The sequence below is a fragment of the Heterodontus francisci genome, chromosome 2, assembly GCF_036365525.1.
Source record: "Heterodontus francisci isolate sHetFra1 chromosome 2, sHetFra1.hap1, whole genome shotgun sequence".
Taxonomy (NCBI): Eukaryota; Metazoa; Chordata; class Chondrichthyes; order Heterodontiformes; family Heterodontidae; genus Heterodontus; species Heterodontus francisci.
This window is the reverse complement of record NC_090372.1, coordinates 49,930,617-49,958,171: the sequence shown is the minus strand read 5'-3', so window position 1 is coordinate 49,958,171 and position 27,555 is coordinate 49,930,617.

The following is a 27,555-nucleotide window of genomic DNA, read 5'->3' as shown; positions in this document are numbered from 1 at the left end:
CCAGAGACCTGGCCGCTGTGGCTTTCCCCTGGTAGGTCGTCTCCCTCAACCGTATCCAAAACGGTATACTTATTATTGAGGGGGACGGCCACAGGGGATCCCTGCACTGTGCACCTATTCCCTTTCCCTCCCCTGACGGTCACCTTTATCCTGTCACTTAGGATAGTTGCAAGGCAGAAAGAAAAGGGTTCACAGAATCGTTACAGTACAGAAGGAGGCCATTCGGCCCAGCATTTCCGCACCGGTTCTCTGAAAGAACAATTCACTCAGTTCCATTCCCCTGCCTTCTCCCCGTAACTCTGCACATTCTTCCTTTTCATATAGTCTAATTCTCTTTTAAATGCTTCAATAGAACCTGCCTCCACCACACTCTCAGGCAGCGCATTCCAGACCTTAACCGCTTACTGCATGGAAAAGTTTTTCCTCATGTCACTTTTGCTTTTCTTACCAAATACTTCAAATCTGTGCCCTCTCATTCTTGATCCTTTCACCAGTGGGAACAGTATCTCTCTATCTACTCTGTACAGACCCCTTATGATTTTGAATACCTCTATCAAATCACTTCTCAGCCTTCTCCAAGGAAAACAGTCCTAACTTCTCCAATCTATCTTCATAACTAAAATTCCTCATCCTTGGAATCATTCTCGTGAATCCTTTCTGTACTCTCTCCAATGCCCAAGTGCGGCGCCCAGAACTGGATGCAATACTCTAGCTGAGGCCAAACTAGTGTCTTCTACAAGTTCAACGTACCTTCCTTGTTCTCGTACTCTATGCCCCTACTAATAAAGCCCAGGATACTGTATGCTTTATTAACCTCTGTCTCAACCTGTCCTGCCACTTTCAATTACTTATGCACATATACACCCAGGTTTGTAGCATATATAAATGATTTGGAGGAAAATGTTGCTGGTCTGATTAGTAAGTTTGCAGATGACACAAAGGTCGGTGGAGTTGCGGATAGTGATGAGGATTGTCAGAGGATACAGCAGGATATAGATCGGTTGGAGACTTGGGCGGAGAAATGGCAGATGGAGTTTAATCCGGACAAATGTGAGGTAATGCATTTTGGAAGATCTAATGCAGGTGGGAAGTATACAGTAAATGGCAGAACCCTTAGGAGTATTGACAGGCAGAGAGATCTGGAAGTACAGGTCCACAGGTCACTGAAAGTGGCAATACGTGTGGATAAGGTAGTCAAGAAGGCATACAGCATGCTTGCCTTCATCGCTTGGGGCACTGAGTATAAAAATTGGCAAGTCATGCTGCAGCTGTACAGAATCTTAGTTAGGCCACACTTGGAATATTGCGTACAATTCTGGTTGCCACACTACCAGAAGGATGCGGACGCTTTGGAGAGGGTACAGAAGAGGTTTACCAGGATGTTGCCTGGTCTGGAGGGCATTAGCTATGAGGAGAGGTTGGATAAACACGGATTGTTTTCACTGGAACGACGAAGGTGGAGGGGCGACATGATAGAGGTTTACAACGTTATGAGCGGCATGGACAGAGTGGATAGTCAGAAGCTTTTTCCCAGGGTGGAAGAGTCAGTTACTAGGGGACATAGGTTTAAGGTGAGAGGGGCAAAGTTTAGAGGGGATGTGCGAGGCAAGGTTTTTACACAGAGGGTGGTGAGTGCCTGGAACTTGCTGCCGGGTGAGATGGTGGAAGCAGGTACGATAGCGACGTTTAAGAGGCATCTTGACAAATACATGAATAGGATGGAAGTGCAGAAGGTTTTAGTTTAAACAGGCATCAAGATCGGCGCAGGCTTGGAGGGCCAAATGGCCTGTTCCTGTGCTGTACTGTTCTTTGTTTTTTATCCCTCTGCTCCTGTACCCCCCTTTAGAATTGTACCCTTCATTTTATATTGTCTCTCCATGTTCTTCCTACCAAAATGAATCACTTCACATTTGTCTGCATTGAATTTCATCTGCCACCTGTCTGCCCATTCCACCAACTTTTCTTTGTTCTTTTGAAGTTCTACACTATCCTCCTCAGTTCACAATACTTCCAAGTTTCATATCATCTGAAAACATTGAACTTGTGCCCTGTACACCGAGGTCTAGGTCATTAATATATATCAGGAAAAGCAAGGGTTTCAACACTAATCCCTGGGGAACTCCACTATAAATCTTCCTCCAGCCTGAAAAACATCCATGAACCACTACTCTTTGTTTCCTGTCACTCAGCCAGTTTTGTATCCATGTTGCTACCATCCCTTTTATTCCATGAGCTACAAGTTTGCTCACAAGTCTGTTGTGTGGCACTGTATCAAACGCCTTTTGAAAGTCCATGTACACCACATCAACAACATTGCCCTCCTCAACCCTCTTGTCATGCTGGGCCCCCACCTGCCAAGAATGAGACATATTAATTTTGCCATATGGACATTAAATTTCAAATTGTTGCTGGGAAGAAGAGTAGGCCTGTTACAAGGGCTGCCCGATACTTGGCTGGAGGATATTTGCAGACCAGGGACAAGAGAGGTTACTTCCCTCATCCACTTATCCTAAAGTGGACTTTGATCACCAGGTATTGGTGGAAGAGGAGGGGCGGCACAGTGGCGCAGTGGTTAGCACCGCAGCCTCACAGCTCCAGTGACCCGGGTTCAATTCTGGGTACTGCCTGTGTGGAGTTTGCAAGTTCTCCCTGTGTCTGCGTGGGTTTCCTCCGGGTGCTCCGGTTTCCTCCCACAGCCAAAAGACTTGCAGGTTGATAGGTAAATTGGCCATTATAAATTGCCCCTAGTATAGGTAGGTGGTAGGGGAATATAAAGACAGGTGAGGATGTGGTAGGAATAGGGGATTAGTGTAAGATTAATATAAATGGGTGGTTAATGGTCGGCACAGACTCGGTGGGCCGAAGGGCCTGTTTCAGTGCTGTATCTCTAAAAAAAAAAATTCCAGGGTCTGCTAGGACAAGAGAATCCACAAACACAGAGATAGTTATACCAGTTGGTCATGTGACTAATCTGCTGGCCAACATGCAGAGTTTTTTGAATTGGACAGACAGTTTGAACTGAGAGAGACTGTTTGCTCCTGGACTGAGAAGACAAAGAACAAAGAAGAAGAACAAAGAACAGTACAGCACAGGAACAGGCCATTCGGCCCTCCAAGCCTGCGCCGATCTTGATGCCTGCCTAAACTAAAACCTTCTGCACTTCCGGGGACCGTATCCCGCTATTCCCATCCTATTCATGTATTTGTCAAGATGCCTCTTAAATGTCATTATTGTACCTGCTTCCACCATCTCCCCCGGCAGCAAGTTCCAGGCACTCACCACCCTCTGTGTAAAAACCTTGCCTCGCACATCCCCTCTAAACTTTGCCCCTCTCACCTTAAACCTATGTCCCCTAGTAACTGACTCTTCCACCATGGGAAAAAGTTTCTGACTATCCACTCTGTCCATGCCACTCATAACGTTGTAAACCTCTATCATGTCACCCCTTCACCTCCGTCATTCCAGTGAAAACAATCCGAGTTTATCCAACCTCCCCTCATAGCTAATGCCCTCCAGACCAGACAACATCCTAGTAAACCTCTTCTGTACCCTCTCCAAAACCTGCACATTCCTTTGGTAGTGTGGCGACCAGAATTGCACGCAATATTCTAAGTGTGGCCTAACTAAAGTTCTGTGCAGCTGCAGCATGACTTGCCAATTTTTATACTCTATGCCCCGACCGATGAAGGCAAGCATGCCGTATGCCTTCTTGACTACCTTATCCACCTGCATTGCCACTTTCAGTGACCTGTGGACCTGTACACCCAGATCTCTCTGCCTGTCAATACTCCTAAGGGCTCTGCCATTTACTGCATACTTCCCACCTGCATTAGATCTTCCAAAATGCATTACCTCACATTTGTCCGGATTAAACTCCATCTGCCATTTCTCCGCCCGAGTCTCCAACTGATCTATATCCTGCTGTATCCTCTGACAATCCTCATCACTATCCGCAACTCCACCAACCTTTGTGTCGTCCGCAAACTTACTAATCAGACCAGCTACATTTTCCTCCAAATCATTTATATATACGACAAAGAGCAAAGGTCCCAGCACTGATCCCTGCGGAACACCACTAGTCACATCCCTCCATTCAGAAAAGCACCCTTCCACTGCTACCCTCTGTCTTCTGTGACAGAGCCAGTTCTGTATCCATCTTGCCAGCTCACCTCTGATCCCGTGTGACTTCACCTTTGGTACCAGTCTGCCATGAGGGACCTTGTCAAAGGCTTTACTGAAGTCCATACAGATAACATCCACTGCCCTTCCTTCATCAATCATCTTTGTCACTTCCTCAAAAAACTCAATCAAATTAGTGAGACACGACCTCCCCTTCACAAAACCATGCTGCCTCTCGCTAATACGTTTGTTTGTTTCCAAATGGGAGTAAATCCTGTCCCGAAGAATCCTCTCTAATAATTTCCCGACCACTGATGTAAGGCTCACTGGCCTATTATTTCCTTTCCTGTCTGCTCCCATCTCTTTCTCACAAGCCTCTGGACCCATTGAAGGCACGTGAACCTCAACAGAGAAAAGTCTCCCATATCAAACAAAGTTCAAGAAGAATACTGGGCCCCAATAAAAAGCAAGACCTACCTACAATCAAGGACTCTACAGCGAGTTCGAAGAACAGTAACCAAAACCATCTTCAGATATTGCCTCAAACTTTTCCACTTTATTTTTTCTGCTCTTTTCTGTCTCTATCTGCATGTGTGTATCACGTATGCATGCTAGCGTGGAAGCGTCGTGTATCCGTAAGCGTTAACCGAATTAGAACTTAAGTTTATAAATTTCAACCTTTCTTCTTTAAACCTAAGAAAACCAGTTTGGCTGGTTGCTTTGCCTTATAATTGGAAAGCAGTGAACAAGGATTCACCCAGGGGGCGTTAAAAACATGGTGTGTTAAAAATTAAACCCTGTTATGGTAAGACCAGGTGAAAGCTGAGAGGGAACCCCTAGACCCCTTTCTCACCTGGTCGTAACATAAATTTGGGGGCTAGCGTCAGGATTCGACCCACAGACAAATGAGCGAATTGGAAGTGGGAAGCCAAATTTTTCCCAATCAAAAAAGAGAAAAGATTTCCATACAGGTTTTCTTGTGGTTCTGTGTGCTAGAATACTAACATGTTTGAGACTGAAGCTAGTAGCTCCCTATGCCAGGGTGAAGTAACTTGGGATAAGTTAAAAGCACTGTCTATGGAGGAGTTGAGGAAAATGGCTGAGCAGTGTGGGATCAATGTACGTGGCAAGGCTAGGAAATCTGAACTCCTAAGGTTAGTGGCCCACCATTTTTCCCTTGAATCTGAAGAAGCAGAAGCAGTGTTAGAAACAGAATCCATCAGGGTAGTGTTAACAAAGATACAATTGGAACAGAGGAAACTTGAATTAGAGGAGAAAGAAAAAGAGAGACAGGAGAGAAAAAGAAAGAGCCTTCCAGAAGAAATGTGAAGAAAAAGAGTGACAGGAGAAAGAAAGAGATAGACAGGAGAGAGAAAGAGAAAGAGCCTTCCAGAAAGAATGCAAAGAAAGAGAGTTGAGGCGACTTGAGTTAACGAGGTGGCAACAGAGTAACCACAGTGAAAGCATGGCCAATATGGAGGAGCGTAATTCAGGGCTGGGTGCAGAATTGTTTTTTTAAAATTCTTTCTTGGGATGTGGGTGTCGCTGGCTAGGCCAGCATTTATCGCCCATCCCTAACTGTCTTTGAGAAGGTGGTGGTGAGCTGCCTTCATGAACCACTGCAGACCATGGGAGGTAGGTACACCCACAGTGTTGTTAGGAAGGGAGTTCCAGGATTTTGACCTAGTGACAATGAAGGAACAGCGATATAGTTCCAAGTCAGGATGGTGTGTGACTTGGAGGGGAACTTGCAGGTGGTGATGTTCCCATGCATTTGCTGCCCTTGTCCTTCTAGTTGGTAGAGGTCGTGGGTTTGGAAGGTGCTGTCTAAGGAGTCTTGGTGCATTGCTACAGTGCATCTTGTAGATGGTACACACTGCTACCACTGTGTGTCGGTGGTGGAGGGAGTGAATGTTTGTGGATGGGGTGACAATCAAGCAGGCTGCTTTGTCCTGGATTGTGTCGAGCTTCTTGAGTGTTGTTGGAGCTGCACCCATCCAGGCAAGTGGAGAGTATTCCATCACACTCCTGACTTAAGCCTTGTAGATGGTAGACAGCCTTTGGGGAGCCAGGAGATGAGTTACTCGCCACAGGATTCCGAGCCTCTGACCTACTCTTGTAGCCACAGTATTTATATGGCTATTCCAGTTCAGTTTCTGGTCAGTGGTAGCCCCTAGGATGTTGATAGTGGGGGATTCAGCGATGGTAATGCCATTGAATTCAAGGGGAGATGGTTATATTCTCTCTTGTTGAAGATGGTCATTGCCTGGCACTTGTGTGGTGCAAATATTACTTGCCACTTATCAGCCCAAGCCTGGATATTGTCCAGGTCTTGCTGCATTTCTACACGGACTGCTTCAGTATCTGAGAAGTCGCGAAGGATGCTGAACATTGTGCAATCATCAGCGAACATCCCCATGACCGACCTTATGATTGAAGGAAAGTCATTGATGAAGCAGCTGAAGATGGTTGGGCCTAGGACACTACCCTGAGGAACTCCTGCAGTGATGTCTTGGAGCTCAGATGATTGACCTCCAACAACCACAACCATCTTCCTTTGCGTTGGGTATGACTCCAACCAGCGGAGAGTTTTTCCCTTGATTCCCACTGACTTCAGTTTTGCTAGGGCTCCTTGATGCAATATTTGGTCAAATGCTGCCTTGATGTCAAGGGCAGTCACTCTCACCTCACCTCTTGAGTTCAGCTCTTTTGTCCATGTTTGAACCAAGGCTGTAATGAGGTCAGGAGCTGAGTGGCCATGGCAGAACCCAAATTGAGTGTCACTGAGCAGGTTATTGCTAAGCAAGTGCTGCTTGATGGCACTGTTGATGACACCTTCCATCTCTTTACTGATGATTGAGAGTAGACCTATGGGGTGGTAATTGGCCGGGTTGGACTTGTCCTGCTTTTTGTGTAGACTGCATTTGCTGACAACGCTACCGCTAGGGGGCACTGTTGTGGCACATGCGCAAATGCAGCATGTGCCACTAAAACGTCACAGACTGCGACTTTAGTCAGCTGCCAGGACTAAAGATGGCGCTGCTCAAATAATCATACGGAGGCAACCTAACAGACACATGTCAGCACACAATGGCGGAGTGAGAGAGCGAACGAGCTGGGGCCAGGGCCAGGGAGCGAGCCGGGAAGTGGGCCGGGGCCGGGGAGTGGGGAGCGGGCTGGGGAGGGGGGGTGGGGAGCGGAGCGGGCCTGGTAGGAACGGAGCGGTCGGCGAGTGGGCCAGCGAACGGCCCGGTGACGGAGGGGAGTGGAGCGGGCCTGCGGGGAGCGGAGCGGCCGTCGAGTGGGCGAGCGAACGGCCCAGTGATGGAGGGAAGCAGAGCGGGCGGCGACAGCAGCGTGAGGGGTGGGGGGGGGGGGGGGGGCGTTTTTCTACGCATGCGCCATAAATTTGCAACTGCAAAAGACTTACCCGCACCCGGCGACACCAATGTCTTTGGCCGCTCACTCCCCGCGGCTCTCGAAGGCCTCTCGCTTCCGGCCCTCTCCATCCAGCCGCTCTCTCCAGCTGCAGATCCCCCATCCAGCCGCTTTCTCCCCTACCTCTCAACTGTACTTCAGGCATTGCAGCTCTCTGGTCGATGCCTTTTGCATCCCTCTCTTCAGGAGCTTCTGAATTTAACTCTCTCCCACTAGCCCCCCACACCCCCTCTCCCCCCTCACAACCCCCTCCCTCTTCCCCCTCACAACCCCCTCCCTCTTCCCCCTCACAACCCCCTCCCTCTTCTTCCCCACAACCCCCTCCCTCTTCCCCCCCACCCCTTCACAACCCCCCCCTCCCCCCCCCAACCACCCCTTCACAATCCCCCCCTCGCCCCCCCAACCACCCCTTCACAACACCCCACCCCCCCACCACAAGGACCACACCGCAGTTGAGTATCTGAAGTGCAGTTGCAAAGTCGGGAAAATAACATCAAAAACCTCAACAATTCCAGGTTTAATTATTGAGAAATTTTATTAAGTGCATTAAACATTTGAGGCACTGCTGTGCATGGATACATGAGTGTTGTGTTGCCAGAATTCCCATGAGACAGACAGGCCGAGTCTCTGCTATGCAGAACTAAAGAGATTGTTCCTGGAGAGCCTTGTGGTGAATGAACGCGTGGCTCTCTATTCCACTACTGTATTGTCCATGTGAAGAAGGCAAAGTCACAAGAGTCTGAGCTCAGTCTATTCTTGCTGAATGTTCCCCAAACGCATCCCAATGTGCACTCCCACTTCATCCATAAATGCAAGGTTCCTTTCCACATTGTGACAAGCTTTGCAGCATGATCCAGTTGCCTTCGTTGCTTGATTGCTGACCTTAAGTCTCAAGGATTGTTTTCTCAAGGGCATGTTTTACGTGAAAAGAAATAAGGAAAGAACATCAGTGTCAGAGCTTCCCTCCTCCAGTGAAATTACTGTTGAGCATGCTTTATGTTTTGCAGTAAAGGCATGTACTGATAACACCACCAATGAATCACTTAGTACCCAACTCAGCTGTTGGAGTCAGGATGATGTTACTGCCCCTACCTCGTGATGGTTCAATGCTGCTCTCAGGGAAAACATGAATGATGTGAGGGTGCTGGAAAAAGAAGCACATTTCTTTTGGACTATGAACATAAAGCAGGCCATTTAGCCCAGCTGTTCCCTGCTAGTGGTTATGTTACTCGTGCGCCTTCCCATCAGCTCCCATTTAATCCTGCCTACTACTATCAGCATCACCTTCCATTTCTTTCGCTCTTATCTACCTTTGCCTTCAAGCAACACTGAGGATGGAGAACGGTGTGGCTGCACTCCCACCTCACCAGTTGTGTACTCAACAAGAGCATTCACATTTGTGCTACCACTGGACACGGCATGCTTGTTTCTTTCAGTGCTCAGTCTCTTCTTTCTGAATGTTCCCCAAGTGCTTGACCGCTTTGGATGCCCTCTCTGCTTGACAGGCAGCAGATGGCAATTGCAGAGTCTCACAAGGCTCTGCATGGTTGTTTCAAGGGCGGATGGGGAAACATGTGGCTGTGTGTCCATGTGCACGGCTCTAATGGGTGCAGGAACGGAGCAACTTACAACAGGGACTGGAGCACATGTGCTGGCTGCACACAGCCCCAGACAATGGAAAGGATTTTAGTGCAGTGCAGTGGACTGGAGCACATGCAGTGCACAGACAATGGAAATTTTTCAGAGCAACTTACAACAGCAGAGCAACTTACCTTGGAGCAATCTCCTCTTTCTGATAAAAATAAAGCAGACTGAAATCTCCAAAACGACTAAATAATTGCGAGAAAATGCCCAACGAAACCTCTCCTCCTTCCACTTTCAGAAACTCGCGTCGAAGCTTTGACGCATGCGTGAATATCAGAAGATTGACGCATGCGTGAATACCCATTGGTGTTGCATAAAGCGCATGCGCAGAGGCTGACCAGGCGCATTGCACGAAGAAGCACACGTCACGCGATGACGTCATCGGCGCATGCGCCAACCAGTCATGGCAAGCTGGAACACAGCGCATGCGCAGAGAGCAGGAGACCGTCTGCGCATGTGCGCACCGCGGCACAGCCTGATGACGTCAGTGGCAGGCTGCGTTCTCAGGAATCACTGTTTTGTGTATAGGACATACCTGGGCAATTTTCCACATTGCCTGGTAGATGCCAGTGCTGTAGCTATACTGGAACAGCTTGGCTCGGGGCATGACAAGTTCTGGAGCACAGGTCTTCGGTACTATTGCCGGAATGTTGTCAGGCCCCATAGCCTTTGCAGTATCCAGTGCCTTCAGTCATTTCTTGCTCGAATCGAATTGGCTGACATCTGGCATCTGTAATGCTGGGGACTTCAGGAGGAGGCCGAGATGGATCATCAACTCGGCACTTCTGGCTGAAGATTGTTGCAAATGCTTCTGCCTTATCTTTCGCACTGATGTGCTGGACTCCTCCATCATTGAGGATGGGGATATTTGTGGAACCATCTCCTCCAGTTAGTTGTTTAATTGTCCACCACCATTCACGACTGGATGTGGCAGGACTGCAGAGCTTAGATCTGATCCGTTGGTTATGGGATCGCTTAGCTCGGTCTATTACATGCTGCTTACACAGTTTGGCATACAAGTGGTCCTCTGAGGTATGCCTGGTGCTGCTCCTGGCATGCCCTCCTGCACTCTTCATTGAACCAGGGCTTAATGGTAACGGTAGAGTGGGGGATATGCTGGGCCGTGAGGTTATAGATTGTGGTTGAGCACAATTCTGCTGCTGCTGATGGCCCACAGTGCCTCATGGATGCCCAGTTTTGCATTGCTGTATCTGTTCGAAATCTATCCCATTTAGCACGGTGATAGTGCCACACAACACAATGGACGTTATCCTCAATGTGAAGGCGGGACTTCGTCTCCACAAGGACTTTGCGGTGGTCACTCCTACCAATACTGTCATGGACAGATGCATCTGTGGCAGGCAGATTGGTGAGGACGAGGTCAAGTATATTTTTCCCTCTTGTTGGTTCCCTCACCACCTGCCACAGACCCAGTCTAGCAGCTATGTCCTTTAGGACTCGGCCAGCTCGGTCAGTAGTTGTGCTACCGAGCCACTAGTGGTGATGGACACCCAGAGTACATTCTGTGCCCTTGCCACCCTCAGTGCTTCCTCCAAGTGGTGTTCGACATGGAGGAGTACTGACTCCTCAGCTGAGGGAGGGCGGTAGGTGGTAATCAGCAGGTTTCCTTGCCACTGTTTGACTTGATGCCATGAGACTTCATGGGGTCCGGAGTCGAGGTTGAGGATTCCCAGGGCAACGCCCTCCCTGCTGAATACCACTGTGCCGCCACCTCTGCTGGGCCTGTCCTGCCGGTGGGACAGGATATACCTGGGGATAGTGATGGCAGTGTCTGGGACATTGTCTGTCAGGTATGATTCCGTGAGTATGACTATGTCAGACTGTTGCTTGACTAGTCTGTGGGACAGCTCTCCCAACTTTGGCACAAGTCCCCAGATGTTATTAAGGATGATTTTGCAGGGTCAACAAGGCTGGGTTTGCCATTGTTGTTTCCGGTGCCTAGGTTGATACCAGGTGGTCCGTCCGGTTTCATTCCTTTTTAATTGTTAAAACTATCTCAACTAATCCCAAAAGTCAATGAGGGAGACATGGAAGCATTTTTTGTGTCTTTTGAGAAACTGGCAAGGCAGCTAAAATAGCCAGCTGAGAATTGGCCTCTTATGACAAAGCAAGCTAACCGGAAAAGGCCATGAGGTTTATTCCCTGATGCCAGAGGAGAGTTCATCAAATTATGAATTGACAAAAAATGCCATCCTCGGGGCATATGAATTAGTACCTGAAGCCGCCAAAAGTTTAGAACCCTCAAAAAGCAAGCTGATCAGTCTTACCTGGAGTTTAAAAGGAGTAAGCAGCTGGCTTTTGACTAGTGGCTGAGGGCTCTTAAAGTACAGCTTAGCTATATGAATCTCAGGGAAGTAATTCTGTTAGAGGAATTTAAAAATTCTCTCCCACTCTCCATAAAGACACATGTAGAGGAGCTGTGGGTTCAGAGAGCCCAGCAAGTAGCCGTTCTGGCTGATGAGTTAGCTTTAATTTATAAGTTGGTTTCCCGGGGGAAAACCTTTCATCGTCACCCCCACAAATCCAAAAAGGACAAAGGGTGGGAAGGTGATAAGAGCCCAAGCAGTCCTGGGAGATAAAGAAAAGCAGGAGAAACAGGGGGCCCTACACTAGCCAAAAAGGAAGTTGCTGTGAGCAGGAGTGAGACCCGGAGATCTGTCTGCTTCCACTGTAATAAGGCAGATCATGTAAAAGCAGACTGCTGGAAACTAAAGGGAAAACCTTTCGGGTTAATCAGGGCACACCCGCTCAGTGAAGAAGAGACCCTGATGGAAAGCACAACAGAACAAGCTGTGGCTTTAACTACAGTAAGACTGAGACCCAGGAAGCTTATTACTACAAGTGCAGGAAAATTCAGTAGGATTCCTGAAGGTTATCAGGGTTTTGTGTCTGAAGGGAAAGCAACCCCATACTCCTCAAGTGGGGCAAGCAAGCCCTAGTAATTAAAAGGCCTAACCTTTCCCCCAGAAAGTGCAGTGAACACCAGAATGGTGGTGAATGGTATTGGAGGGCAGTGTATGCCTGTACCTGTACCCCAGGTGCACCAGGAGTGCGACCTAGTTTCGGGACCGGTGACCGTAGGGATTGTCCCTAGTTTGCCTGTGGACGGGGTTGACCTGCACCTAAATAATGATCTGATGAGGGTGAGGGTGGTAGCTGCACCTACCCCCCCACCCCCCCAGAGTAGTGAAAGAAAGGCCACAGGAGGTCAGAGAGACAGGGCAGTGGCGGGAGATGGACCCCTGCAGTTTCCCTGAATGTGTAGTGGATCAGGCCATGATCAAACCAGCTCCCCCAGAGGAGACTGCACTAGCACTGCAGGCAGATGACCATGGGGTCTGTCTATCTGAGACTTTCTTTGGAAAGTTAGGAGACCCAGAGAATGAATTATATGGATTTTCCCTAGCTGAGGATCAGCGAGCCGACCCATTATTGCAAGAGTTAGCACAGGCTATCCAGTCTGAAGGTGAAGCAGAGGGAGTCCCTGATTGCTGCTATTTAACGCATGAGGTACTTATGAAGAAATGGAGTTCTCCTCACAGACCTGAGAGCAAGGAGTGGACAGTAGTTCACCAGTTAGCAGAGGTACCAGGGAGAAAATATTAAGAGGGGCTCACGAGACTACAGTGGCTGTACATACCAGTATATGAAGGACCAAAGCCCGCATAAGACAGCAGTCTGGCTGGCCAAAACTCCTCAAAGATGTGGTGGAGTACTGCAAGAGTTGCCACATGTGCCAGGTTGAGGGGAAACCCCAACCTACAGTGTAAGCTGCACCACTAATTCCTGTACTGGTGTTAGGAGGACCCTCCAGCAGAGGGTTGATGAACTGTAAGGGACCCCCGCCGAAAACAAAAGGGGACAGGCAGGCACAAGGCTAGAAAGAGAACAGGGAAAAGTGATAAAGAGGGCAGGTTAAAAGAAGTCCGGGAGGAATCCTGGATGAAAACCCCTGCTGTCCAGCCAGCCAACCCTGAAAAATTTACAAAGTAGACCCCACATCCTCATATGTAAATTCAGATACTAGAATCACCCCACCAGAGTTGCTAACAGCATTTACAGGAGCCTACAGAGACAAAGAAAGACTTCTAGGGGGCAGAGAAACCATGAGGGTGATGCCTCACCTAGTTGAAGTGCCACAGCAGAGTGCAATAGAGTCTGCACAAATACCTGCAGGCAGTCCCAGAAGACAAAGGGGAGATTAGCAAAGAATCCTCCCCCACAGTCTGAAAAAAAGAGAACCACCCATCCCCTGAAGTCAAAAGCCTTTGCATGACTCAGCAAAGCACTGAAAGAGAGTTCAGGATAGAGCCACCCACTACTGACTCTACTCAGGAAAAATTCCAACTTAGGGCTAATTAAACCTAACCTTCCCTCTTTGCAGATCTCAACAGGAACAAAGACCCTAGGCAGTCAGGGAAATAGGCAAACTGAAGAAAAACCTCACCAAAAAAAAATCCCGTTTACTGGGATGCCAAAAAGGGCGCAATTAAAGCATCACTGCCATCAAGAAAAGACAAGCTGTAATAAGTTTTCGGATTTATGAATGAATGTGAATGAATGAGAGAGAGAGAAAGATGCGTGTTTTTTCCTGTATCTTATATTTTCTCTCTCTACCCTTTTTAATGAAATGCGCTTTTTTACAAATCGCATTTCATTCTGCTGGGTGTGGAGGTGGCATGCTGGGCCCCCACCTGCCAAGAATGAAGCATATTAATTCTGCCATATGGACATTAAATTTTAAATCATTGCTGGGAAGAAGAGAAGGCCTGTTACAAGAGCTGCCAGACCCTTAGCTGGAGGATATTTGCATACCAATAGGGACGAGAGAGGTTACTTCCCTTATTCACTGTCCGAAAATGGACTTTGATCACCAGGTATTGTGTGGAAGAGGAGACATTCCAGGGTCTGCTAGGACAAGAGAATCCAAAAACACAGAAGTGGTTACACCAGCTGGTCACGAGACTAACCTGCTGGCCAACATGCAGAGTTTTTTGAATTGTACAGTTTGAACTGAGAGAGACTGTTTGCTCCTGGACTGAGAAGACCTCTCCTGTCTGCCCCCATCTCTTTCTCACAAGCCTCTGACCCGACTAAAGGCACGTGAACCTCAACAGAGAAAAGTCTCCTACATCAAACAAGGTTTAAGAAGAATACTGGGCCCCAATGAAAATCAAGACCTACCCACAATCAAGGACTCTACAGCAAGCTCAAAGAACAGCAACCAAAAACATCTTCAGATATTACCTCAAACTTTTCCACTTTATTTCTTCTGCTCTTTTCTGCCTCTATCTGCATTGTGTATCGTGTATGCCTGCTAATGTGGGCACGTTGTCTATCCATAGGCATTAACTGAATTGGAGCTTAAGTTTAATAAATTTCAACCTTTCTTCTTTAAACATAAGAAAACCTGCTTGGTTGGTTTCTTTGCTTTATAATTGGAAAGCAGTGAACAAGGATTCACCAAGGGTGAGCTAAAAACACGGTGTGTTAAAAATTAAACCCTGTTACGCTAAGACCAGGTGAAGGCTGAGAGGGAACCCCTAGACCCCTTTCTTACCCGGTTGTAACACTCTCTATTACCTCCTCAAAAAACTCCTGCAACTTAATTAAACATGATTTTCCTTTAAGAAATCCATGCTGGCTTTCCTTAATTAACCCGCATTCTTCCATGTGAGTATTCATTTTGTCCCAAATTATTGTTTCAAGTAATTTCCCCACCACTGAAGTAAAACTAACTGGCCTGTAGTTGCTAGGCTTATCTTTGCACCCTTTTTTGAACAAGGGTGTAACATTAGCAATTCTTCATTCCTTTGGCACCACCCCCGAGTTTAAGGAAGACTGAAAAATCATGACCAGTGCCTCTGCGATTTCCACCCTCACTTAAGTATGGACAGCCTATCTAATACATAATCTTTTAAACCCTTCTCGTGTATGAATTACCTCCTCTTTCATCATTGCCTGGGTTGCATCTTCTTCTTTGGTGAAGACAAATGCTAAGTATTCATTTTATACCTCAGCTATGCCCTCTGCCTCCATGTATAAATGCTCTTTATGGTCCCTAATTGGCCCCACTCCTTTTACCACCCTTTTACTATTTATATGTCTATAGAAAACTTTGGGATTTCCTTTAATACTAGCGGCCAGTCTCTTTTCATGCTTGCTCTTTGTTTCTCTTATTTGCTTTTTCACTTCCCCTCTGGACCTTGTATATTCAGCCTGGTTCTCAATAGTATTTTCTACTTGGCATCTGTCATAAGCACACTTTTTCTTCTTAATCTTAATCTGTTCCTCTTTTGTCATCCAGGGAGCTCTGGATTTGTTTGCCCTACCTTTCCACTTCGAGAGAACATACCTTGACTATGCCCGAACTATCTCTTCTTTGAAGGTAGCCCATTGCTTAGCTAACGGTTTTCCTGCCAACTTTTGACTCCAATTTATTCACCCCAGCTCCATTCTTACCCCATCGAAGTTGGCTTTCCCCCAGTTAATTATTCTTATTCTGGATTGTTCTTTGTCCTTTTCCATAGTTAGCCTAAACCTTTGATATAGTGATCACTGTCCCCTAAATGCTCTCCTACTGATACTTATCCACTTGGTCAATCTCATTCCCAAGAACCAGGTGAAGCAGTGTCTCCTTTCTCGTTGGACTAGAAACATACTGCTTTAGAAAATTTTCCTGAACATACAAGGAACTCATGCCCTTCACACAACTACTATCCCAGTCCATGTTTGGATAATTAAAGTCCCCCATTATAACTGTCCTATAATTTTTGCATCTCTCTGCAATTTCCTTGCAAATTTGTTCCTCCACATCCCTCCCACTAGCTGGTGGCTATAGACAACACTGAGCAATGTACCTGCACCTTTTTTGTTCTTTAGCTCTATCCAAATTGCTTCTCTCCTAGACCCCTTGGGATACAAGGTGTTCAGGAAAGATAGGAAAGGGAAAAAAAAGCGGGAGGGGTGGTGGTATTAAGGAGAGCATTGTGTTTTCTCCAGCACTGCAATGCTCTCCTTAATCAATACCGCCACACCTCCCGCTTTTTTGCCCTTTCCTAGCTTTCCTGAACACCTTCTATCGAGGCATATTTTCCACCCAGTCCTGCTCTTCTTTGAGCCAAGCCTCTGTACCAATCTGCACCAGTACCTCACTAATCTTATTAACCCATACTCCGTGCATTCACATACATGCACATTAACCCTGATTTAGACTTATTACTTTGTCCCTTACTCTGACCCTACCTAATGGCTTACTATTCCCTACTCCAGTGCGATATATTTCCACCAGTATTCTGTGCACCTTGGTATTCCCCTCTAATATTTGCTCCTGGTTCCCACACCCCTGCAAGTTACCAGTTTTACTTCTCTCCAATCTGAGCTCCCTCTCAGGTTCCCATCCCCCTGCCGATCTAGTTTAAACCCTCTCCAACAGCACTAGCAAATCTCCCTGCGAGGATATTAGTCCCAATTCTGCTAAGATGCAATCCGTCCATCTTGTACAGGTCCCACCTGCCCCAGAACTGGTCTCAATGTCTCAGAAATCTGATGCCCTTCCTCCTACACCAGTTCTCCAGCCTTGCGTTCAATTGTTTAATTCTCCTGTTCCTATGCTCACTCACATGTGGGACTGGGAGTAATCCTGAGATCACTGCTTTTGAGATCCTACTTTTTAACCTCCTTCCTAGCTCCCTAAAATCTGCTTTCAGGACCTCATCCCCCGGCCTACCTATGTCATTGGTGCCAATGTGGACCTCGACCTCTGGCTGTTCACGCTCCCCAGAAAAATGTCCTGTAGCCGTTCCGTGACATCCTTGACCCTGGCACCAGAGAGGCAACACACCATTCTGGACTCCCGTCTACAGCCACAGAAACATCTGTTTGTTCCCCTACCTAATGTTGATTGGAACCTCCTTAGTGCAAATAGTTTGGATGGAGCAGATTTTGTCAGGTGTGTCCAGGAAGGTTTCCTGATTCAATATGTAGATAGGCCGACTAGAGAGGAGGCTATGTTGGATTTGGTGCTTGGCAACGAACCAGGCCAGGTGGCAGATCTCTCGGTGGGAGAGCATTTCGGTGATAGTGATCACAACTCCCTGACCTTTACTATAGTCATGGAGAGGGACAGGAGCAGACGGGATGGGAAAATATTTAATTGGGGGAGGGGGAATTACAGTGCTATTAGGCAGGAACTGGGGAGCTTAAATTGGGAACAGATGTTCTCAGGGAAATGCACGACAGAAATGTGGAGGCTGTTTAGGGAGCACTTGCTGCGACTGCTGGATAGGTTTGTCCCGATGAGGCAGGGAAGGGATGGTAGGGTGAAGGAACCTTGGATGACAAGAGATGTGGAACAGCTAGTCAAGAGGAAGAAGGAAGCTTACTTAAGGTTGAGGAAGCAAGGATCAGACAGGGCTCTAGAGGGTTACAAGGCAGCCAGGAAGGAACTGAAGAATGGACTTAGGAGAGCTAGAAGGGGACATGAAAAAGTCTTGGCGGGTAGGATTAAGGAAAATGCCAAGGCGTTCTACACTTATGTGAGGAACAAGAGGATGGCCAGAGTGAGGGTAGGGCCGATCAGGGATAGTGGAGGAAACTTGTGCCTGGAGTCGGAGGAGGTAGGGGAGGTCCTAAATGAATACTTTGCTTCAGTATTCACTAGTGAGAGGGACCTGGATGTTTGTGAGGACAGCGTGAAACAGGCTGATATGCTCAAAAAGGTTGATGTTAAGAAGGTGGATGTGCTGGAAATTTTGAAAGACATGAGGATAGATAAGTCCCCGGGGCCAGACGGGATATACCCAAGGTTATTACGGGAAGCGAGGGAAGAGATTGCCTTTGGCAATGATCTTTGTGTCCTCACTGTCCACTGGAGTAGTACCAGATGATTGGAGGGTGGCAAATCTTATTCCCTTGTTCAAGAAAGGGAATAGGGATAACCCTGGGAATTACAGACCAGTCAGTCTTACGTCGGTGGTGGGCAAATTATTGGAGAGGATTCTGAGAGACAGGATTTATGATTATTTGGAAAAGCATAGTTTGATTAGAGATTGTCAGCATGGCTTTGTGAGGGGCAGGTCATGCCTCACAAGCCTTATTGAATTCTTTGAAGATGTGACAAAACATATTGATGAAGGAAGAGCAGTGGATGTGGTGTATCTGGATTTTAGCAAGGCGTTTGATAAGGTTCACCATGGTAGGCTCATTCAGAAAGTAAGGAGGCATGGGATACAGGGAAAGTTGGCTGTCTGGATACAGAATTGGCTGGCCCATAGAAGACAGAGGGTGGTAGTAGACGGAAAGTATTCAGCATGGAGCTCAGTGACCAGTGGTGTTCCACAGGGATCTGTTCTGGGACCTCTGCTCTTTGTGATTTTTATAAATGACTTGGATGAGGAAGTGGAAGGCTGGGTTAGTAAGTTTGCCGATGACACAAAGGTTGCTGGAGTTGTGGATAGTGTGGAGGGCTGTTGTAGGTTGCAACGGGACATTGACAGGATGCAGAGCTGGGCTGCGAAGTGGCAGATGGTGTTCAACCTGGAAAAGTGTGAAGTGATTCATTTTGGAAGGTCGAATTTGAATGCAGAATACAGGCTTAAAGACAGGATTCTTGGCAGTGTGGAGGAACAGAGGGATCTTGGGGTCCACGTCCATAGATCCCACAAAGTTGCCACCCAAGTTGATAGGGTTGTTAAGAAGGCATATGGGGTGTTGGCTTTCATTAACAGGGGGATTGAGTTTAAGAGCCGCGAGGTTATGCTGCAGCTCTATAAAGCCCTGGTTAGACCACACTTGGAATATTGTGTTCAGTTCTGGTCGCCTCATTATAGGAAGGATGTGGAAGCTTTAGAGAGGGTGCAGAGAAGATTTACCAGGATGCTGCCTGGACTGGAGGGCATGTCTTCTGAAGAAAGATTGAGGGAGCTAGGGCTTTTCTCATTGGAGCGAAGAAGGATGAGAGGTGACTTGATAGAGGTGTACAAGATGATGAGAGGCATCGATAGAGTGGATAGCCAGAGACTTTCTCCCAGGGCGGACAGGGCTATCACCAGGGGGCATAATTTTAAGGTGATTGGAGGAAGGTTTCGGGGAGATGTCAGAGGTAGGTTCTTTACACAGAGAGTGGTGGGTGCGTGGAATGCACTGCCAGCGGTGGTAGCAGAAGCAGATACATTAGGGACATTTAAGCGACTCTTGGATAGGTACATGGATGATCGTCGAATAAAAGGTATGTAGGTAGTTTGATCTTAGAGTAGGTTAAAGGTTCGGCACAACATCGTGGGCTGAAGGGCCTGTACTGTGCTGTACTGTTCTATGTTCTAACGAATACCCTATCTCTACTGCTCTTCCACGCTTCCTCCTCCCCTCCTGTGCAGCTGAGCCATTTGTGGTGCTGCAAACCTGGCTCTTGCTGCACTCCGCTGAGGAACCATCACCCTCACCACTATCCAAATGAAAACTGGTTAGCAAGTGAGATCGTCTCAGGGGATGCCTGCACTATCTTCCTGGTTCTTTTAGACTGCCTGGCGGTCACCCATTCCCGATGTGCCTGCATGCTCCTAACCTGTGCCCCTAAATGTGCTATCCATGTAGTTCCCTGCCTTGGTGATGCACCACAGTGACTCCAGTCATCACTTGAGTTCCGAAACCCGGAGCTCAAGCTTGTGCAGCCAGTGACACTTCCTGCAAATGTGTTTGTCTAGGACACATTGTGCTTCCATGACTTCCCACATTCCACTCAGCCAAGCTGCCCTGCCACACCTGAACTTTACAGACTATTTATTATAAGTAGAATAGCTTACCAGTTACTCACCAACCAGTTCCTTCCACTGCACCGAAGCAAGAACTAAATACTGGAGGGCAAAAAAGTAGAAAAAAGGAGCACCTCCTCCCGCCTTTCACCTTTTTTGATCCTTAGCTCTAGCCAAATTGCTTCTGTCATCGACCCCTCAGGATACAAGGTGTTCAGGAAAGATAGGAAAGGGAAAAAAAGCAGGAGGGGTGGTGGTATTAAGGAGAGCATTGCATTTTCTCCAGCACTGCAATGCTCTCCTCACCAAACATGTATCTCCACACTCAGCTTGCAATCTGCATTCCGTTTGCAGGCTGCACCCAGACCTCTATACTTTTTGAAGCTGCAACTGTAGCAAGCGGATTGGACTGGTCAACTATTTAGCGAATTAGCTACTCTGCAGTAGAGCCTGTTAATCACTGCCAAAGATTGGCAAAAATTTACTTTACTTTCTTAACCTTATTTTATTTTCTTAACCCTACTTTATCTGGAGGGTAAATTCCAATTAAATACTTACTGTAGACCAGTTTTTTAGAAAGATGACACTTAAAATCCCAACTCACCAAACTCGTATCTCCACACTCAGCTTGCAATCTGCACTCCGGTTGAGGTAAAAAATATATTTTTTTTCAGCATGGAAAGATGTGTTGTTCAACAGAGGTGAGTGTTGGGATCACTCTTATTGACTATATACATATAAACGGTCTAGACTTGGAAATTGAAGAAGCCATATTGAAATTTGCTAATGACATGACATTGTGGTTTGACAAGTTGTGAAAAAAACTGTAAAGATTACAGGAGGACATAGATAGGTTAGCAGGCTGGGCAGATAGGCGTTCAAGGCAGTTCTTAATTTTATGTGTTTATGCAATGAGGGCATCGCTGACAAGGCCAGCATTTATTGCCCATCCCTAATTGCTCTCGAGAAGGTGGTGGTGAGCCACCTTCTTGAACTGCTGCAGTCCACGTGGTTAAAGTACATATACACAGCTATTAGGTAGGAAGTTTCAGGATTTTGACCCAGTGACAGTGAAGGAACAGCGATATAGTTTCAAGTTAGGATAGTGTGATGGAAATCTCACCTGCCAAATGGAAACATATCGTCATATGGGACACTGCTTGAATTTTTTTTTACTGGACATTGCAAATAACTTATTTAAAAAAGCAGAGCTGAACGGCTGAAAACATGGTTGCACATTTGCATTCTGAGAGGACAGGGACTGGCTGAGAGACATGAATGGAGAGACAATGGGGGTGCTCCTTGATTCAATTCGCAAGATTGGTTTGGGCAATAGTGGTAATCAACATCCTTTGACTTTGTAAAAGCCAGAACTCCACCGCACCCCACCCCCCGTGTGTATCTGGAAAGCTTTGAAATCCAACAACCTCCAAGAAGCTTCTGTTTCATGCTGCTATGATCCTGTAGTTTTTTTGGGGGCGGAAAATATGTGGTGCGTCTTTAAGACAGCAAAGGATCAGTACTGCTTTAAGAATAAGCAGGCCTCTGGAGTTACCGAGAAGGTGCATTTTTGTTGCCTTGGATACAACCATTCGGAGACTGCAATTCAAAGGGTGCATTCTCATTGCCTTGGATACAGCCACTGGGACTGAGCATCGAGAGAGACATTTGTTACAATTCAATTTTGAACTGGCTTATATCGCAAACAACCTGTTCTAACAGAGGAGACACAGACAGACAGCTAGTATTAGCACTTGAAAGAAGAGCTCTCAGACATTTAAACTGAAGGAAGAGAATTTAGTCTGTTTATTTATTACTATCTCTCAAAATTCCAAAAAAAATCAAGCAAAAACAGAGATCGCTGATAATTTAAACTGAAGGAAGGGAAGTTAGACTGTGACAATCTTTTATCCCACAAAAAAACTCTAAAGTCAGATTGATTCTATCGAAAGTGTTTGCAAGTTGCTAATTGTTGAAATCCATCGCTGGAGAAGGAAAGCATCACTTACTGCTGGAATTAGACTATGGACTGTTCGACTGTTGAAGAAACTTTTTTCCCTATCGGACGGCTGTGAGGACTTCAAACAACATTAGACTGTAAATTTGCAAGGACTCTAATTTTTTCTATTTTAAATATTGTTTATATCTTCATAGTATTTAAGAATTTAGTTTTTCTGATTAAAGAGTTAATTTGTTGATTTAAAGACACCTGGTTGGGTTAGCCTCATTCGGGGGTTAATAGATAGTACAATTTGGCTGGGTCTTTCTTTAATTTGGAACGTTTAAAATGATATGTTAGGCGATCTGTGGATGGATGGATGGGATTGAATTAACAGTGCATTTCACCCACCACAATCAGAATCGTATATTTTGATTGGGGGTTTTGACTGGAGCGGTTGGTTGTAACATATGAATTAGGAGCAGAAGTAGGCCATTCGGCCCATCTAATCATTTCCACCATTCAATAAGATCACGGCTGATCTGTTTGTGTCTCGAATTCCACACTCCCATCTACCCCCGACAACCTTTGATTCCCTTGCCTAACAAGAATCTATCTACCCTCGCCTTAAAATTATTCAATAACCCCATCTCCATCATCTCTGAGGAAGAGAGTTCCAAAGTCACACAACCCTCTGAGAGAAAAAATTTATCTTCATCTCTGTTCTAAAAGGGGGACCCCTAATTTTAAAACAGTGTCCCCAGTTCTGGGCTGGCAAAAGTCTCTCTCTCTCTCCAGCAAAGTCCCAGGGAACCCACAGTGGCAGCTAAACTTAATGCCTACAGGCAAAACCCTGCTTCGGTCTTCTGGTACCAGAGAAACAAGCCTGGAATTGTGCACCTGGCTCCAACGAGGAATCCAAGACCTTCACTTCAATCAAGGACATTACCGCAAGGACAGTCCAACAAGGAAATGAAGAACTGTACCTTTATTCCATTTATTACAAACCCTACTTCAACACCGCACCGCACCCCCCCAATTCTTTCTTCCCCTATGTAACTATGTGTGTGTGTGTGCCTCTCAGATGCATGCGAGTGTTGGTTGCGTTGCGTATTTTAGTAATCTTAAACTGGTTAGAGTGATAAGACTAATAAACTTACATCTTTCTTGTTTAAACCCAAGTAAACTTGTCTGATCGTACAATTGCAATTGTACGGAGAGTGCAATGAGCAAAGGCTCACTAAGGTGGTAAGCTAAAATCACTGTGTTTTAAGAGATAAACCCTGTTACGATCAAACCAGAGAAGGAGCGGGAGGAGAGCTCGAGGTCCCTTCCTCACCTGGTCGTAACAATGGTGTGAGATTTGGAGGGGAAACTTGCAAGTGGTAGTGCTCCCATGCACCTGCTGCCCTTGTTCTTCTAAGTGGTGGAGGTCGCAGGTTTGGAAGGTGCTGCTAAAGAAGCCTTGTTGCAGTTTGTCTTGTAGATAGTACACACTGCAGCCACGGGTGGTGGTGGGAGTGAATATTTAAGGTGGTGGATAATGTGACGACCAAGTGGGCTGCTTTGTATTGGATGGTGTTGAGCTTCTTGAGTGATATTGGAGCTGCACTCATCCAGGCAAGTGGAGAGCATTCAATCACACTCCTGACTTGTGCCTTGTAGATGGTGGACAGGCTTTGGGGAGTCAGGTGAGTTACTTGCTGCACAATTCCCAACCTCTGACCTGGTCTTGTAGCCACAGTATTTATATGGCTGATCCAGGTAAGTTGCTGATCAATGTTAATCCCTAGGATGTTGATGGTGGGAATTCAACTATGGTAATGCCAAGGGGAAATGGTTAGATTCTTCCTTTTTGGAGATAGTCATTGCCTGGCACCTGTGTGGCGAGAATGTCACTTGCCACTTATCAGTCCAAGCCTGAATGTTGTCCAGGTCTTGCTGCTTGCGGGAACGGACTGCTTCAGCATCTGAGTGGTACTGAGTGGTGCAATCATCAGTGGACATCCCCATTACTGACTTTATGCTGGAGGAAAGATCATTGATGAAGCAGCTGAAAATGGTTGGACTTCGGGTACTACTCTGAGGAAACCCTGCAGCAATGTCCTGGGGCTGAGATGATTGTCCTCCAACAACCGCAACCACCTTGTGTGCTAGGTATGACTCAGAGTGGAGAGTTTTCCCCTTTATTCCCATTGACTTCAATTTTGCTAGATCTCCTTAATGCCACACTTGGCCAAATGCTGCCTTGATGTCAAGTGCAGTCACTCTCACCTTACCTCTGAAATTCAGTTCTTTTGTTCATGTTTAGACCAAGGCTGAAATGAGGTCTGGAGCTGAGTGGCCCTTGCAGGACCCAAATGGAGCATCAGTTACCAGGTTATTGCTGAATAAGTGCTGCTTGATAGATCTGTTGAGGAGACGTTCCATCACTTTGCTGATGATTGAGAGTAGACTGATGGGGAAGTAACTGGTTGGATCAGATTTTCCCTGCGTTTTATGGACAGCCTCTAGCTGAGCAATTTGCCACATTGTCCTGTAGATGCCAGTGTTGTAGCTGTAGTGGAACAGCTATGCTAGGGGCCCCACTAGTTCTGGAGCAGAAGTCTTCAGTACTACAACCAGGATTTTGTCAGGGTCCATAGTCTTTGCTGCATCCAGTGCACTCAGCTGCTTCTTTATATCACATGGAGTAACTTGAATTGGCTGAAGACTGGCATCTGTGATATTGGGGACCTCAGAAGGAGGTTGAAATGGATTATCAACTTGGCACTTCTGGCTGAAGATGGTTGCAAATGCTTCAGCTTTGTCTTTTGCATTGATGTGCTGGGCTCCCTCATCATTGAAGATGGGGATGTTAGTGGAGCCTCCTCCTCTGGTTAGTTGTTTAATTGTCCACCACCATTCACGACTGGAGCTTTGATCTGATTCGTTAGCTGTGGCATTGCTTAGCTTTGTCTATAGAATGCTGATTCCATGACATGCATGTAGTCCTCTGTTGTAGCTTCACCAGGTTGGCATCTCATTTTTAGGTAAGTCTGATACTGCCCCAGCACGCTCTCCCACACTCCTCATTGAACAAGGGTTGGTCCCTGGCTTGATGGTAATGGTAGAGTGAAGGATGTGGTGGGTCATGAGGTTCAACCTAAAAAAATCTGGGACACAAGAGTAGGGAAAGGAAATATACATTAAATTGAGATTTTAGATATTTATATGCAGATATACCGATCATGAGGAGTGGCATGACAAGAATGCAAGGTCATAAAAAGGAAAATGGGATCTTTGGTTTTGTATCTGGAAGCACATAATACAAAGGCAAGTTGAATTTCTCAAGAATTTGGTTTGACTGTAGTTGAAATATAGTGTAAATTTTTGGGTTCCTCTCAAAGGAAAGACATAAAAGCAGTGAAATGATGCAGTGCAGATCCATATAAATTTACTAGGGCTGAGAAACTTGAGATTAAGACCATCGTAGGTGTGTAGATTTTAGGTTACAGATATCGAGAGGGGCAAAGCCAGGGAACAATTTGAAAACAAGGATGAGAATTTTAAAAACAAGGCAATGGTGGACTGGGAGTCAATGTTGGTCAGTGAACACATTGATGATGGGTGAATGGGATTTGATGTGAGTTAGGATATTGGCAGCAGATTTTTGGATGAGCGCAAGTGTATAGAGGGTGGAAGATGGGAGGCCAGCCAGAAGAGCACTGGAATAGTCCAGAGGTAACAAAGATGAGGGTATCAGAAGCAGATGGCTGAGGCAGACGAAGAAAAGGATGGTGTTCCGAAGGTGGAAGTAGGTGGTCTTTATGAAGGAAAGGTTATGGGGTCAGAAGCTCAGCTCAAGTTCAAATAGGACATGGAGGTTACAAGTAGTCTGGTTCAGCCTGAGGCACTGGACAGGGAGGGGAATGCAATCAGGGGCAGTGGAATGGAGTTTGTGATGGTGGTTGAAAAAAATGGCTTTGGTCTTCCCAGTATTTATTTGGAGGAAATTTCATCCTTGCAGGGCAATATGCTAGTGCTATTGTGGAGGGTTTAAACTAACTTGGCAGAGGTGTGGAAACCAGGAGGAAATATCAGAGAGGAATACCAAGGTGCACAGAATACTGGGAGAGATAGATAGCACTAGAATAGGGTATAGCAAGTTATTAGGTGGGGTCAGAATAAGGGAGAAAGAAACAAAAGTCTAAATTAGGGGTAATGTGCACATGTGTGAATGCACTGAGTGTGGTTAATAAGATTGGTGAGTTACAGGTGCATATTGACATGTGGAAACAAGATGTTGTGTCTACAACAGAGGCCTGGCTCAAAGAAGGGCAGGATTGTGTTAAATATTCCTGGATACAAGGGTTTCAGGTAAGATAGGAAAGGAATAAAAGGGGGAGGAGTGGCAGTATTGATTAAGGAGAGCATTACAGTGCTGGAGGGGATATCCCAGAGGGGTCAAGGACAGAATCTATTTGGCTACAGCTAAGGAACAAAAAAGGTGCAATTACATTGCTCGGTGGAGTCTATAGGCCACCAACTAGTGGAAAGAATATAGAGGAACAGATTTGCAAAGAAATTACAGAGAGGTACAAGAATTATAGAGTAGTTATAATGGGTGACTTTAATTATCTGAATATAGACTGGGATAGTGGTAGTGTAAAGGGCAGAGAGTTCCTAGAATGTGTTCAGGAAAAATTTCTACAGTATTATGTTTCCAGTTCAATGAGAGGGAAGCTACTGCTGGACCTGGTTCTTGGGAATGAGGTGGGCCAAGTTGATCAAATATCAGTCAGAGAACATTTAGGGGACAGTGATATTGTATCATAAGGTTTAGGTTGGCAATGGAAAACACAAAGAACAATCTAGTGTAAGAATAATTAACTGGGGGAAAGCCAACTTCAATGGGGTAAGAATGGACTGGGGCCGAATAAATTGTAATCAAAGGTCGGCAGGAAAAAGGTAGCTGAACAATGGGCTATCTTCAATAAAGCGATAGTTCAGGCATAGTCAAGGTACATTCTGTTGAAGTGGAAAGGTAAGACAAACAAATCCAGAGCTCCCTGGATGACAAAATAGAGATTAACAAAGAAGAAAAATGTGCTTATGACAGATGTCAGGTGGATAATACATTGGAGAATCAGGCTGAATATAGAAGGTTCAGAAGGGAAGTGAAGAGGCAGAAAAAAGAAACAAAGAGGGAGTCTGAAAAGAGACTGGCAGCTAACATAAAAGGGAATCCCAAAGTCTTCTATAGGTATATAAATAGTAAAAAGATGGTAAAAGGAGTAGTGGGGTCGATTAGGGACCATAAAGGAGATTTACATATGGAGGCAGGGGGAATAGCTGAAGTGCTAAATGAAAACTTTTCATCTTTATTTACTAAGGAAGAAGATGCTACCTGGGCTATGGTGAAAGAGGAGGTAATTAATACACTAGAAGGATTTAAAATTGATAAGGAGGAGGTAATAGGTAGGCTGTCTATACTTAAAGTTGATAAGGCACCAGGGCAGGATGAGATGCATCCAAGGATACTGAGGAAAGTGAGAGTGGAAATTTCGGAAGCACCGGCCATAATTTTCCAGTTTTCCATCGACTCAGGGGTGGTGTCAGAGGACTGGAGAATTGCAAATATTACACCCTTGTTCAAAAAAG